Consider the following 14,517-nt stretch of genomic DNA (forward strand, 5'->3'; position numbering starts at 1 on the left):
TACTAGTGTTAGTAAATCTGGAAATGTGCCATAAACCATGGGTCAATGTGGGGGAATGCCATCCTTGCGCAGAGTAATGGAAGGCAGAGACTTGTGCAGCCTTGCGCTACCCCAGATTTACTATGCCATGCAGACCCACAAAATGTGGCTCAGCATGGTACAGTAAATCTGATTTAGGGGCTTGTGTTGACTTGTGTGAAGTAAGGGCAAAACAAGTCCTTAATAAATCTGTCCCTAAGTGGAATACTTGGCTTAATTTGTGGGAACAGCACAAATGCAGCAAACACAATTTAGTATGAATGATGGGTGACCTCACATGAAGCACTGATGAAAAGGGAGCATATACTAGTAGTAAAAAATAAAAAGCCTAAGTGAAATGCCAGTGTCTCGCATATTGCTTCATCCTTCTGAATTTAAATTCAAATTTAGAAATGCGACAATTTTCCCATTGAAATGAAAATTTTGTTTTCTCTACATTTCTCTGTGAATTAAGCAAAATATTTGATTGTTTGTGTATTTGTTTGATACTCCCTTGTTTCTGTCATTATGTGTATTGTTTTGAGATTTAAATCATAAAAATTGCTTAGGCTAGAGACTCGGTCTTTAATAATAAATCAGTGGGAGTCCCCAGATGCCAGGAATGATTAAATGGGGATCCCTGGAATCCAAATAATGATCAAGTGGTGGTCCACACAAGTCAAAAGCTTAAGAAGTGCTGTTATAGTTTATTGTCACATTAACCATGAAGGAGAATAATGTAATTAATGTTTGGAAATAATTACAAGTAAAACAGTCTGCTTTTTGTAAATTTTAATATAGTATGACCACAGGAAAAGAAAGCAATTTCATCATTCACCAAACATGCATGTGACTTTTCAATGGCTGTCTTTAAAAATGTATTTGCCATCATAATCTATACTTTTTTGTATTCGTTTAGGGACATATAGCTTTCAACTCAGTGGTCATGACCGTTGGAGCAACTTACATTTTTTTATTTTGACTGTGCAGCTAGTAATTTTATAAAGAATGAAAAACGTCCTTGCCAAATATGTATTTTCTGTTTCCACTGAGTTTTCAGCTGCTCATTTGGATACGCCATGCCTAGCTTCTAGGGTACTTGGCAATAACTGGTGCATTGTGTAACAATCGATTTCTGTGACGTACTGTGAAAACTGACATTTTCACACTCAGAATTTGAGCTGTTGACCTTGACTACAGATCATGTTTCTTGGCAAACATGATCTGTAGCTCAACAACCCACTTCTCAGGCTGGTCTGTGATCCACGTCCATGCGCCTGTGCGCAAGGGAACTCGGCAGCTGCTGGCCAGCACACCCCTGGTTAAAATAGAGTTATTGGAACAGACAGGATATGAAGGGAAGGCAGATGCTCGAAACATCTGATTCAATTTGCTCTACAGAGACATGAAGTCCTGTATGGTAATACACTGTCATTGACCTCCATGGGGCCTTAAAAGTAAAGATGGGCAACATGAATTGTATTAAATGAGAACTAGGTGAAATTTGACACATTTCCCCAAAATTTCACAGAAATCCCAGAATCCTAGCCTTTTTTCCATTCAAGAAAAGTAGAGTATTAAAAATAGCCAGTATTTGACAACGTATGAATGAGGTAAACAGTTGTGAAAATAAGTGTGGTGAGTTTGAAAGTAAAGGCAGGCTAGTTTTACAGTAGCTAACACATTATAAGCACCATATATACACATTTAGGGCCAGATGTAGGAAGCCCTTTACCGGTCGGTAACGGCCGAAAATCGGTATTTTCGGCCGTTACCGACCGGTATTGAGCTTTCGGGATGTAGGAGACCGAAAATCGTCCGAATCGGTAAATTTACCGAATCGGTAAAGTTACCGGTTCGGTAAAATACCGAATCGGTAAATTTACAGAATCGCAACGGTTTGCGATTCGGTAAATTTACCGAATCGGTAAATTTACAGAATCAGTAAAATACCGATTCGGTAAATAAGAAGTGGTAAAAATGGATATTGAGATGTAGGGAAGCTCTGAAATACCGAATTTGCTTGAAATTCGGTTTTTAAGAGTCGGTATTTACCATGGATTGGAATCAGGTGGTAAACAGGTGCAACCTATAAAAATGGACCCAAAATGCAATTCTTCTTGCACAATGGCGGCATTTTATGTCATTGCAAGACGGCTACGGCTACAGGAGGAAGGAGAGAGGGAATGGCAGAGAGAGGAGCAGGTCTACAGACAGAGGATAACCCTGTTCATGCTCAGAGAGGCAGAGATACTCCAGAGGTACAGGTTGGCCCCAGACACCATCACGGAACTCATCAGGGACCTTCACCCACTGTTGGAGCATACTACCCCAAGGGCACACGCTATTCCTCCCCACGTGCAGGTGCTGTGCAGCCTACACCTGCTTGCGTCTGGGAGCTACCAGAGTGTTGTTGCTGCGGTTGGTGGGGTGACCCAGAGAAGCCTGTCAAGGTTTTTCCACAAATTCCTTGACGCCATGTTACAGAGGATGGAGTATTATATATCTTTTCCTGAAACCCATGCTGAACTGGTCCAAACAAAATCTGACTTCTACCAGATGGCACGTTTCCCCAATATAATTGGCTGCATTGATGGCACGCCCATTCCCATTTGTCCCCCTGCTGCCACCGAATATATATACAGGAATAGGAAGTCCACCCACACCATCAATGTGCAGGTGATCTGCAATGCAAAGTTCGCCATTACTGACCTTGTGGCAAAATTCCCTGGGAGTACCCACGATTCCTATATATTTCAAAACAGTGGCATCTATGCACGGCTGACTGCAGGGGAATTTGGTGAAGGATACCTCCTAGGTAAGACACAGTGTGCGACCCCTATAACACATATTGCAGTAAGAAGTACATGTATGCATGTTAGTAATGTATTCCCATTTCCTTTTAGGAGACAGTGCATATGCCCTCTGCTCCTTCATACTCACCCCCTACCTCAACCCCTCAACACCCAGCCAAAGGAGATATAACTGGGCACACAAGAGCACACGGAATGTTGTAGAGCGAACATTTGGTATCTGGAAAAGCAGGTTCAGATGCTTGCGCAAGAGCGGAGGTGCAAGGCAGTATACCCCCATCACCTGCTGTAAGATCATTGCTGCCTGTGCTATGTGGCACAATCTTGCTGTGAAGAGGGGTACTGAGGTGGAGTTGTCAGACTATGAGGATCATGACGATGACATTGCTGTGCCTGAAACACAACCTGCTGGAGTGTCAACACCAAGTGATGGCAGATACAAATAACACGCAACTATTTCTGAGTACGTGATGAGACTGAGACCTATATTGAAAGCACGAGAATTTGTTTTATTTAGTGTATTTCTAGGTATGTTAAAGAACAAAAGTGCAACAGTAAGCATTTCACAGCAATGCTCACAGTGAGCAAACACACACAGACAGGTGTTGAATCCACCCACCGTAGTTGTATATTGTCCCTAGGCAGGTTTAAATGGCACAAATGTGCAACAAAAACATTATTATCTCTAAATTCAATGTCCAATGGCAGTAGGCCATAGTATTAACTGTTCATTTGTGCCCACGCTTTGCACTGGCAGGTGTATGTGACTCACCCTGTTCACTGGGCGTTTGGCCTGTAGCCTCACCCTGTCGCCTGCTGCTCCTCCTTGTCTCTACGACATGGAGGCTTGACGTGCTGCTCCTACTGGTGCTACCTTCAGTGTCCGGCACGTCAATAGCATCAGTTTGTGCAGGTTGAGCATTGAGTAGAGCCTCCAGCGCACCGGTCATTCCGGCTATGCCCCTTGTCAGCTGATTGCTGTTTTGAGTCAGGACATCCTGACTATTCATGCTACGCCTGCATAGCAGGGATGTGGCTGTTGCCAGGCGGTGGATAGATTTCTCAGTTCTCTCTGCACGCTGCTTCTCCCTGCGCCTTGATGTTATTTCAGAGTCCAGTTTTGTGCACAGTTGCTGCATGGATTGGGTCATGTCATGTATGCCTGTTGCCATACTCTTGTTAACTTCCACCAGTTCCCTGATGCCCTTACCAATTTCCTGCATGTTGATGTTGAGGTTGCGCATTTGTCTTTGACAGGACATGATGCCCTTGCCCTGCATCCTCTGAATCCTGACCATGGATCCCTCCAGGCCTTGGAAGACACTGGACCCCTCCCCACGTGCACCTACACTCCTTCCTTGTACTGTGCGGCGTCTAGTGGTACTTGGTACAGGCTCTGCGCTGGCCTGCAGTGTGGCAGAGATGTCAGCTTCAGGCAAGTTGTGTGACTCTTCACCCACCATTTCACCAGCAGCTGTCTCCATTTCCATCAGTGGGGAAACTACTACTACTGCTAGGGTGTGCAGCAGGTGTTTCAATTTCAAAGGATGCTGGCATTTCGGGTGACGAAACCAATAGTGGGGACTGTGAAGGTCTTGGGGAGGCCTGCATTTCTTCAATGATGTCAGGTTCTTGGGAAGGTGGCTGCCCACTCGGAACACCTGTGTCCTGTGATGCACTGAGACCTGGCTCATGACTGTCATCCCTCTCGGGTGCCGTGCCTTCTGCCTCCTGAGACTGCCTTCTGGATGTGTGACCTGTGGACATATGAGCACATATCAGCTAGGTGCAAATGTCTCACAGCCACTACAATTAAACTTATGAAATTGCACTTATTACATGCTGCCTGCCCTTCATTATGTCTGCATTCATTTGCCTGCCTTGGTGGTTACAGTGCTGTGTGACATGCTCTTTCATTAACTGACTACATGTACCATGATGCATTGCTACTGTTTTGCACATACACACTGGGACTGGGGTAACTTAGCTGCAAGGGGTGAGGGATGGATGAGGGTGTGAGGGGGATTGCTGTGAATTGCATCTTACCTTTTCTAGTTGCAGCTTTCGCCGAGCTGTCCACTTCTTCCAGTCCATGGACGCTTTCAGGCTCCAAGGTTGTGGCTATCATCTCCTCCAGGTCAGTGAGGGGGGGGTGCTGTGTTCTTTCCTCCACCTGTTTGCGAGGCCTGTTTGTGGTGGTCAGCTATTTTTTTTTTTGTGAGGCTCCTTAGGTCATAAAACCTCTTTTTTAAATCTTCAGTGACTCTGGTGGTGACTCCCACTGCATTGACTTTCTCTAGGATTTCAAGCCAAAGCTTCCTTTTTGCTGATTCAGGCACAGAAAGGGATTGCCTTCCAAACAGTCTGTGGTGCACCTTTACCACCTCCTCCACAAGGACCTGGAGCTCCATGCTGCTGAATTTGAGCTTTCTTTTTCTTTCTGTCTGCTCTGTGTCCTTGCTGCTTGCCATGTTTAAATTTTAAAAGAGCACAAACTCTGTCTGCTGCTGCTCCCAGTCTCTCTGCTCCAACTGCCTCTCCAGAACCTTCTAATTAGTTGCAGCTGCCTGTGTAGCCACTTCCTGGTAGGAAGGGGGAGGGTGGTTGGACCTGATTGGCTGTTGTGTTTAGTTTCACTTTTGCTTGCTGTCCGATTTGGTATTTACCGATTCGGTATTTACCGATTCGGTATTTCCAATGCATTCCTATGGGCCTTTTGGCCCATAGGGATGAATGGGAAATACCGATTCTTGCTGTCCGATTTGGTATTTACCGATTCGGTATTTACCGATTCGGTATTTCCAATGCATTCCTATGGGCCTTTTGGCCCATAGGGATGAATGGGAAATACCGATTCGGTAAATACCGAATCGGTAAATACCGATTCGGTAATTTCCGAAAGTCCGATACCGAATTTTACCGATTCGGTATAAAATACCGATTTTTTCCCTACTTCTCATGTACCGATTTTTGAATTCCGAATCGGTAAAATTCGGTATTTAAGAATCGGTAAATTCAGATTACCTACATATAGCCCTTAGTCACATATATTTGGCACCAGGAACGTGTGTTTTTAACTTACTCAGACTAGTGACTGCCTGACACAAAAATCTAAATAAGACAGGAGTCGATGGCTAATGTCTGTATACCTGGAGCGGATGGCCGAACACTACACCCTCTGAAATTCCCATTACACTCTGTTTCAATAAAAGATCTTAAAACATGAGTGGCAGAAGTGACATTTGTGGCCATCTCAAATAAATGTGTGTTGTCTGCAAAAGCAGATTCAAAAGAGAGGTTATGTTTTTAATTAGCTAATTGTATTAATTTTAGGATAAAATGAAATAGATGAGTCTGAACTTTTTTATTTTATAATCTGCCTTTTTTTAAAGGGGCTCATTGAACCTTCTGCACTGTTGTGTGTAAGCATCAAATTGCAAATTTGTGTTGGTGCATATTTGTGGTGAATGACGTCCACATTTCACAAGGGAAGAGTCAAAACGAAAGACAATCACTGACCCAGCTCTCATCCACAGACTCAAAGTTACATATTTGGGAACACTTAATAGACTTAATAAATTCAATCTTTCTTCTTTGAAATATTGTGGCAATTTAGTAGTCAGATGGAATCTCAAAGCAATAGAAAAGTGTTTGTGAGGTGCTATCAGAACCAACCACTTCCTTGTTCTGGGTGCTGGCTTGGTTGTTTTCAGGCATCTGCATTAAAAAAAAAATCAGTAGGGAGAATGCGGGTTTTGTGACTTGGGATAAATTACACTCAACACAATACAATGTGGGTTTGAGTTTGTAAATGTGGGACTCAGTGGGCATGTGTAGAGATCCATGCTATACCTCTGCAAAGCTAATTGTCTCAATAAATGTAGTGTTAAAAAACATTCAACTCAGTGCTTCGTAGAAATAAAAGCACAGGGCCTAATTTATGAGGTCTTGCAACACTTTTGCATCACTGATCTTGGACATCCACGACTGCTTCAACACCCAGGCCGCCCCAATAACGACAGGCCGCACCCACCCGACAAACACCACCCGCATCAACGGCCTGACCTCCTGGAATAACTTTACCGACGACGAGACACGCAAGGTCATGGACTCCATCCACTCAGGATCACCATCAGACCCCTGCCCACACCACGTATACAATAAAGCAGACGCAGCCATCGCACCCCAACTACGGAAAGTCATCAACATCTCCTTCGAGACATCTACATTCCCGGAAAGCTGGAAGCACGCCAAGGTCAACGCCCTTCTCAAGAAGCCCAAGGCGGACCCCAAGGACCTCAAGAACTTCCGGCCCATCTCCCTGCTCCCGTTCCCGGCGAAGGTCATCGAGAAAATTATCAACATGCAACTGACCCACCATCTCGAGGACAACATCTTAGACCCGTCCCAGTCCAGATTCAGAAGAAACCACAGCATCGAAACAGCCCTCATCGCCACCACAGACGACATCAGGTGCCATCTAGACAACGGCGAAACATCAGCCCTCATCCTCCTGGACCTGTCAGCCGCCTTCGACACGGTTTGCCACCACACACTAAAGACACGCCTCCAAGAAGCCGGAATCCAAGAGAAGGCCCTCAACTGGACAACGTCCTTCCTCACCGGCAGAACCCAGACCGTCCACCTTTCAGTTCTGAAGCCACCGATATCATCTGCGGCGTACCCCTGAGCTCTTCCCTCAGCCCAACACTGTTCAACGTCTACATGGCCCCCCTCGCACAAGTGGCCCGCCAGCACGACCTCAACATCATCTCCTACACCGCCGACACCTAGCTCATCCTCTCCCTCACCAAAGACCCACACACCACCAAAACCAACCTCTACAAGAGTATGAAGGCCGTCGCCAAATGGATGAGGAGCAGCCGACTGAAGCTGAACTCAGACAAGACGGAGATCCTCATCCTCGGACTAGCCCCATCAGCCTGGGACGACTCCTGGTGGCCAACCACACTAGGAGAAGCACCAACACCCACTGACCACGCACGCAACCTAGGAATCATCCTCGACTCCTCCCTCTCCATGTCGAAGCAGGTAAGCGCCGTCTCCTCCTCCTGCTACAGCACCCTCCACATGCTCCGCAGGATCCACAAGTGCATCCCCACCGAAACAAGAAGAACAGTGACACAGGCCCTCGTCAGTAGCAGACTAGACTACGGCAACCCACTCTATGCAGGAATCTCAGCCAAACTCCTACGACAACTACAACGCATTCAAAACGCCCGTCTGATCCTCAATATCCCTCACCGCAGCCACATCACCCCCACCTGAGAGACCTACACTGGCTTCCCGTCGACAAAAGGATCACCTTCAGACTCCTCATCCATGCACACAACGCACTACACAACACCGGACGAGCCTACCTTAACAGCAGACTCAGCTTCTACACCCCCGCTCGCCAACTCCGCTCTGCCAGCCTCGCCCTCGCCGCTGTTCCTCGCATCCAACGAGCGACCTCCAGCGGCAGATCCTTCTCCTTCCTCGCCGCCAAGACCTGGAACACCCTGCCCTCCCTCCTGCAGGAGACCCAAGACCTACTCACCTTCTGAAGACTCCTCAAGACCTGGCTCTTCGAGAAGTAGCAGCATCCTCCCCACCCCCTCCCCGTGCCTTGAGACTCTCGCGGGTGAGTAGCGTGCTCCACAAGTAGACTAATTGATTGATTGATTGACTGTTATGTCACATTTGTGACGCCCAGGCGGTGTCAAAAGTGCACCATGTTGTGCCCTATTTACAAAGTGACGCATCTAGGCAGATGTGTCACTTTGTAAACCCCTGCGCCACATAATACCTGTGGTTTAATGTATGCAGGGTGGGCGTTAACTCGCAAAAAGCCTTGTAGAAGTGGCACATTGAACTCAATAAGATTTCAGTGCACCACTTCTAGGAAACTACTGCGTCAATATCTTACACCACCATCACAACAGGCGTAAGACTGAAGCAGGTCCTTTTACATGGTGCTTGTCCTATGTGAAAGGATACATCGCTGGAGTTGTGGCTGTTTTCAGACACACCCCAGCAATGCTCCACGTTTGCACCTACAGATACGCAGAAATAGTGACGTATCTGTAACTCCTTGTGACATGGAGAGCCGTACATTAAATATGGCGCATCCATTCTGTTGCAAGGAGGGCGCAGTGAAAACTGGTGCATCGCTGCTTTCAAGCAGTGAGGCAAATGTTTTCATAAATGAGGCCCACAATGTGCAAATATACATATCTATAGTCCCTAAACAGTTCTACACATAGGGCATGTTTATGTATGTTTTGATGCCGAGATGCCAGGTCTGCCAGTTGCGGTCTGTAACTCTGGACCAAAATATGTTCATTACGAGTTTTGATCATCGGAATAAGGAATAGCCTTGCACACCTGCTTATATTAGGTCTTTTTTCATGGTTATCCCACTGCTTAATTTGTAAATTATTGAGTGCTAGCGCTCAAAACTCTGCTCCAAAGCCCAGTGGTCAAACAATTAAATATGGCCGCACGGAATACCAAGTCTGTGTAGTCTTTAATCCATCTCATTTATCTTTAATCCACTACCAGACATACTCTGCCCCTTCATCTTATGCGTGCTGGGTCCTGCTTTCTCCCTTTGCGGTGTTTTTCCATCTTTCTTTTTGACTGTCTTACCGGTTTCTATGTTTTTACCTCTCTCGTTATTATTCAATGTCTGTTGTGGAAAAATAAGTGATGATCGCCAAAAATGAGTGCCCATGGCCACCACAGGCAACCAACAGCTAAATTTAAGCACTGGTTATCCCTGATGTTGGGGATTTTTTCTTTGCAATTTACCACTGGCTGCGAACAGTTGGTAAATTGAAGCAGAACGGGTCACTTAGAATTTGTTTGAGGCAGTACCCTCCTGGGGATAGTACTTGCCAGACTCACAACGGGGTCCTTAGCACGCATGGTTCCGATCTCAATAAATTGGCGGCAAAAGCTAACTGAACACCACAACCTATAGTTTATCATCCGATCCTACAAAAAGGAAGCCGCGCCCCAAGCAGGTAAAAGCCGTGAGACTGGGTGGGAGGATAGGTCGACAGATAACAACGAGGGAAAATTATTTTTTTATTAGTTTCCCTCATGGTCGTTGAATCCCCCACAACACGGCCCCACAGTTCTTACCTGCACGGGCTGCGGCTGCAAAAAGATCAGTATTTACACTCACCTCTTTCATGATTACGGGGACTGAGAGTGTAGCATTTTATGCCAGTAAAGAATGGTGCTTTAAATGTCAGTCCTCTGCCAGATAAAGACACCCACAGGAATACCATGCATGATCTGAGGGGCAGATTTACAAGCCCCTTGCGCCACTTTTGTGTCACTTTTCCCCATGTTAAAAGTGACGCAAAAGTGGCGCAAGGGGCTTGTAAATCTGTCCCTAAGGGGCAGATTTACGAGCCCCTTGCGCCACGTTTACGTCGCTGTTGCATCACGCAAGGCGGCGTAAACGTGGCGCATCCCTACGAGGCATTTACAACGTGGCGCATATATGGAGATGCGTCACGGTGTAAGGCCCTGCGCCACATGAAACCTGCGTCAGGATTCATGTAGGCGTTCCGGTGCAGGGGGGGGCGTTCCGTCGCAGGAACGCCCCTGGAAAGTGACTCCGTGAAATCTACAAGATTTCACTGAGTCACTTTCCCAAAGCTGCTACGTCAATTCCTTACGCCTGCTTGAAGTAGGCGTAAGGAGTGACGCACCATGTAATGTATGGGTGGCCCCTGTGCATTGCAGGAGTTGTGTCGCGCTTGCGACGCGACTCCAGCAATGCGCCGCCCGTAAGCCAAAAAATGCGTCACGCATCTGCCCTTCCTTGCACCATGGTGCGCTGCATTGTAAATGCGGCGCACCATGGGTGGCGGAGCTGTGGCGCACAATAACTGGCGCATCCCTGGGGATGCGCCAGTTATTGTAAATCTGCCCCTAATGTTTTTCACCTAACATTAAATGTGAAATTGATCTAAAACGCATGTATTTTCTCCAGCGATTGAATGTTCTGCAAGGTCAGATGTGGCTTCCAGTCCTACAGATGTTATCCTTCCATCTCCTTTAAAAATTCAAAGAAAATTGAACATTTACATCTGTGGAACGGCTGATCCCGCGAAGCCCCGCCCCCAGAGATGCCTGCTTTTAAAGACAGTTGTGCTTGATCAGAGACAGTGCTGGAGAGTAGTTAATGATCGCCTTTTCATGTGGGGTTTTAAATTTCAACATGGGTTACTTTATTATTCATATCAATCTGGCTTTCACATCTTCTTGCATAGACACTCCAGATTACATTTCCTTCATTATCATCACAGAACTCGATGAACAAGTGGCGCATCTGTTCCTCAAGTGGTTTATTATCTGCTCTGATGAGGTTTCGGATGAGCAGCAAAATGACTTAAGTATGGGGCCGGGAAACGCACCCAGGTTTGTGAATAATCTTACATTCAGGCACCGTTGCGCTAACTAGCAAATCTGACGCGAATCTTTCCTCTTAAGTAGCAGTTAGTAGCAAACACTCCAGCAAAGTGATCGAGGAGAAATCTTGGCATTTTGTTCATGTTTAATAAAGATATTGTTGTGGCATTTAGCATAAATTCAACAGTTTCCACATTCACTGGCTTAAGAAAGTTATATTTTCGCAGATGCTACGAAAATCAGTAAAATCAAATATGTTTGTATTTTTTTAAAGTAAAAAATCAAAGCTATTCATTAGAAAGTACTTCACATGCATCCTTAGTTTGCAAGTGTTAGGCAACATTTTATGAGGAGCTTTCTATGGAAATAACATTTTGGGCAGGGCTGCTGGCAGTGATGGTGACAGAGTTCTAGTCAGATTCTAGTGTTGCCTTGGCCACAGAAGCACATACCTTATACAACTGCATTTCAGTGGTGAATTGTTTTCTTCCCATCTAAAGTGTCCAGAACCCCTTCATTAACCTTCAGCTTTGAAGCTCTTAGAATCACACCTGCCTAGCAACAGGGCTGAGTCACACCTAGTAATGAGCATGGGAAGTAGTACTAGGAGTACTTTTCTAGGTACTCTTAATAGCCGTTGTCAATCGGCCCCATACGTTCCAACTCCCTATTAGCAAATTTTGAAAGAGGATGCAGCCTTTCATTTGATACTAATTGTATAGGTATAGTCCCTGAATATTCACACTTTATGGGCATTTTAGATGTTTTGGGCCAATTTGCAATAACATGTAAAAGTTCAAAACAACGTACTACAGGAGTACTACTTTGCATATGGAAAAATGCTTTGTAAATAGGACCACGCATGTATGGTATTGTAATGTATTGTACTGTATTACAACATTTAAACATTTCTTGCTACACCTATTTGAGGTGCAGAAGAGCTTGCCTATATGTGTAGTGTGCTAAACTGTATGGAGTCTGTGGTTGAAAGAGTGTTGTCTTTGTTTTGATCCTATGTGGAATGTGTTTCTATGTCACACATTATGACCACTGAGGCACAGTTATTATGTTAAGAGTTGCAGGCTTATCAGTGTGATGGATGAAGAAGTGGGGGTGAGAGGCATGCAGTTTATGGTTTTCAGTAAGCTGGCAGCTTTGGTCAGCTCCGCAGGTCCTTTTATGGTATTTTGTTATGATCATAGTCCACTGAGCTATTTACTTTACTGGGTAGTTCATTCTGAAATATTTTGTGTTAAGTTTATGGTACTTAGCAGGCACAGGTTAGAGGGAGAAATGGTGGATAGATTTTCTGGCATAAACTTAGTAAATATCATCCCATATCTGACAGTCATTGTGAGATGTCAAAAAGTCATAGCAAGCAGTTTGAGGGGACCCACAGTGATGGACTAAATTAAAGTCACTTGTTGGACAGCGGTATGTGGCAGATCTCTTCAGGTATTCGTTGAAGCCTGTTGAGGTGGTGATTGGTGGTATAATGCTGTGGACTGAGACACACTTGAGCAATGGAAAAGACACAAACAGTTTTGTCTTTTGTGAGTGTAAGAGTGTCAAGCTTTATGATGGAATTGTTATGCAGCCTGTATGAATCGGAATCAGTCGCCTGACATTGTTTTAGTATTAAGGTGGGACAGTAGGTAAATATATTGTATTTCATTGTAATTGCATTTATATAGCACTTACTACATTTAACAAGGCATTACATCACTTCACACCAGGCAGCACACTCCTCTGTAAGCCAAGGTTAGTAGGGGTTTTTCTTAGTGGTTATTGGGGTTTTTTGGGGATTAGTCTTGCCCTCTTAAGCAAATTGTTACAGTTATTCATTCCACTTTCTTTGTGGTAGATTAAATTCATAGGCGTTAGGTGTGATCGTTAGTGGGAGAAGGGATGTATGAATTCATGCAAATGGTTAGCAATATCCAGGGGTATGATTTTTAAAGGATAGGTTATGATTTTTGATATAAGGTGTGGGTAATTTTCAGTAATACGGTAAGCTGCCATGTGAAAGTAAGCTGTGCTCAGAGAGCGGAGTTATGCAGAGCATGGACAGTAACTGGAGGGTCATTTGAAAGAAAGGGGGAGGCAACAAAGGAAGTTTTAGGTCAAGGTACATTTTCATGAGAATGCAGAGGGCACTCTTTTAAGATGCGATGCAATCTGAGGATGTAAAACAGGGGAAGAAACAACATGTGGCATTGTGCTATATTAGGTACTTTTGATAAGCACCAGAAACAGACTAACAATCTATCCCTGAAAGGCTACCCCTGGGCCACCGCTCCAGTAAGAACAGTTGATCAGCTCAAGGTCTGGAAGTGTAAACTAAAGGCTTGACCCATATATAGAAAAACATGGAAAACTTTACCATGGACACCATTTATGGTTCACCAGGAGCAGAGTCAGGAGGCCACTGCAGTTGCCACCACCCATTGCCACTGCCAGCACTGCCAATGCCAGTACCAGTACAACTAATGACCATCACACATCTACAAGTGTGACAATTCAGATTATTCCAGGCTCTCAAAGCTATAAAAACGGCTTGTGCGGCACGTGGTACCCATTTTAATGTATATTGAGTTAATAAACAACTTTTGTTGTGCTCATCTCTTAATTAAACAAACAGCACCACAATGTGTCAAACTGTCATAATTGCTGGTGCTGACAATTAAGTGCTGAAGGCGAGTCCTGCAAAACACCAGCTCAAATGAAGCTCTGACCAGTGGTCACAGATGCCTTACCCCTTTCAACTGCTGGAACTGCATTTCCGACCCCTGGCCTCAGAGGTGGCAAAATCAGTACCAGGAACAAAGGGACAGCTTGTCCTTATGGATGGGTGGGGGCTCCACTTTCCTTGTTTTCTGTCAGTGTTTTTATAACATCAATAGTAAATAATATATTTTTCAAAATGAGTGTAAAAATTAAAGGAGTATAATTAGCTAGAATATGACTCTCACTGGCAGCTGAGGTAAGTAATAAATGTATGTTGAGATGTGCTTGTGAGTGGCAGTCTCTTTATGTGAGAGGGGGTATGTGTGTGTGTAAATGTTTGTGTGTATGTGTAAACCCGTGTGTAAGTGACAGTAAAGGGCAAATGGCATGTGATGTTACCTTAACTACCCATGGCATTTTGGCAAATTGACGTCCATGAGCTTTAGACTTCCCTCAAAGGCAGATTTATTCTTTGCGATCATAGCCTCGTGAGATAATACACAGGGTGAATAATGCAATAATTTAAGAG

Source organism: Lissotriton helveticus, chromosome 7 (assembly GCF_964261635.1).
Source record: "Lissotriton helveticus chromosome 7, aLisHel1.1, whole genome shotgun sequence".
Lineage (NCBI taxonomy): Eukaryota > Metazoa > Chordata > Amphibia > Caudata > Salamandridae > Lissotriton > Lissotriton helveticus.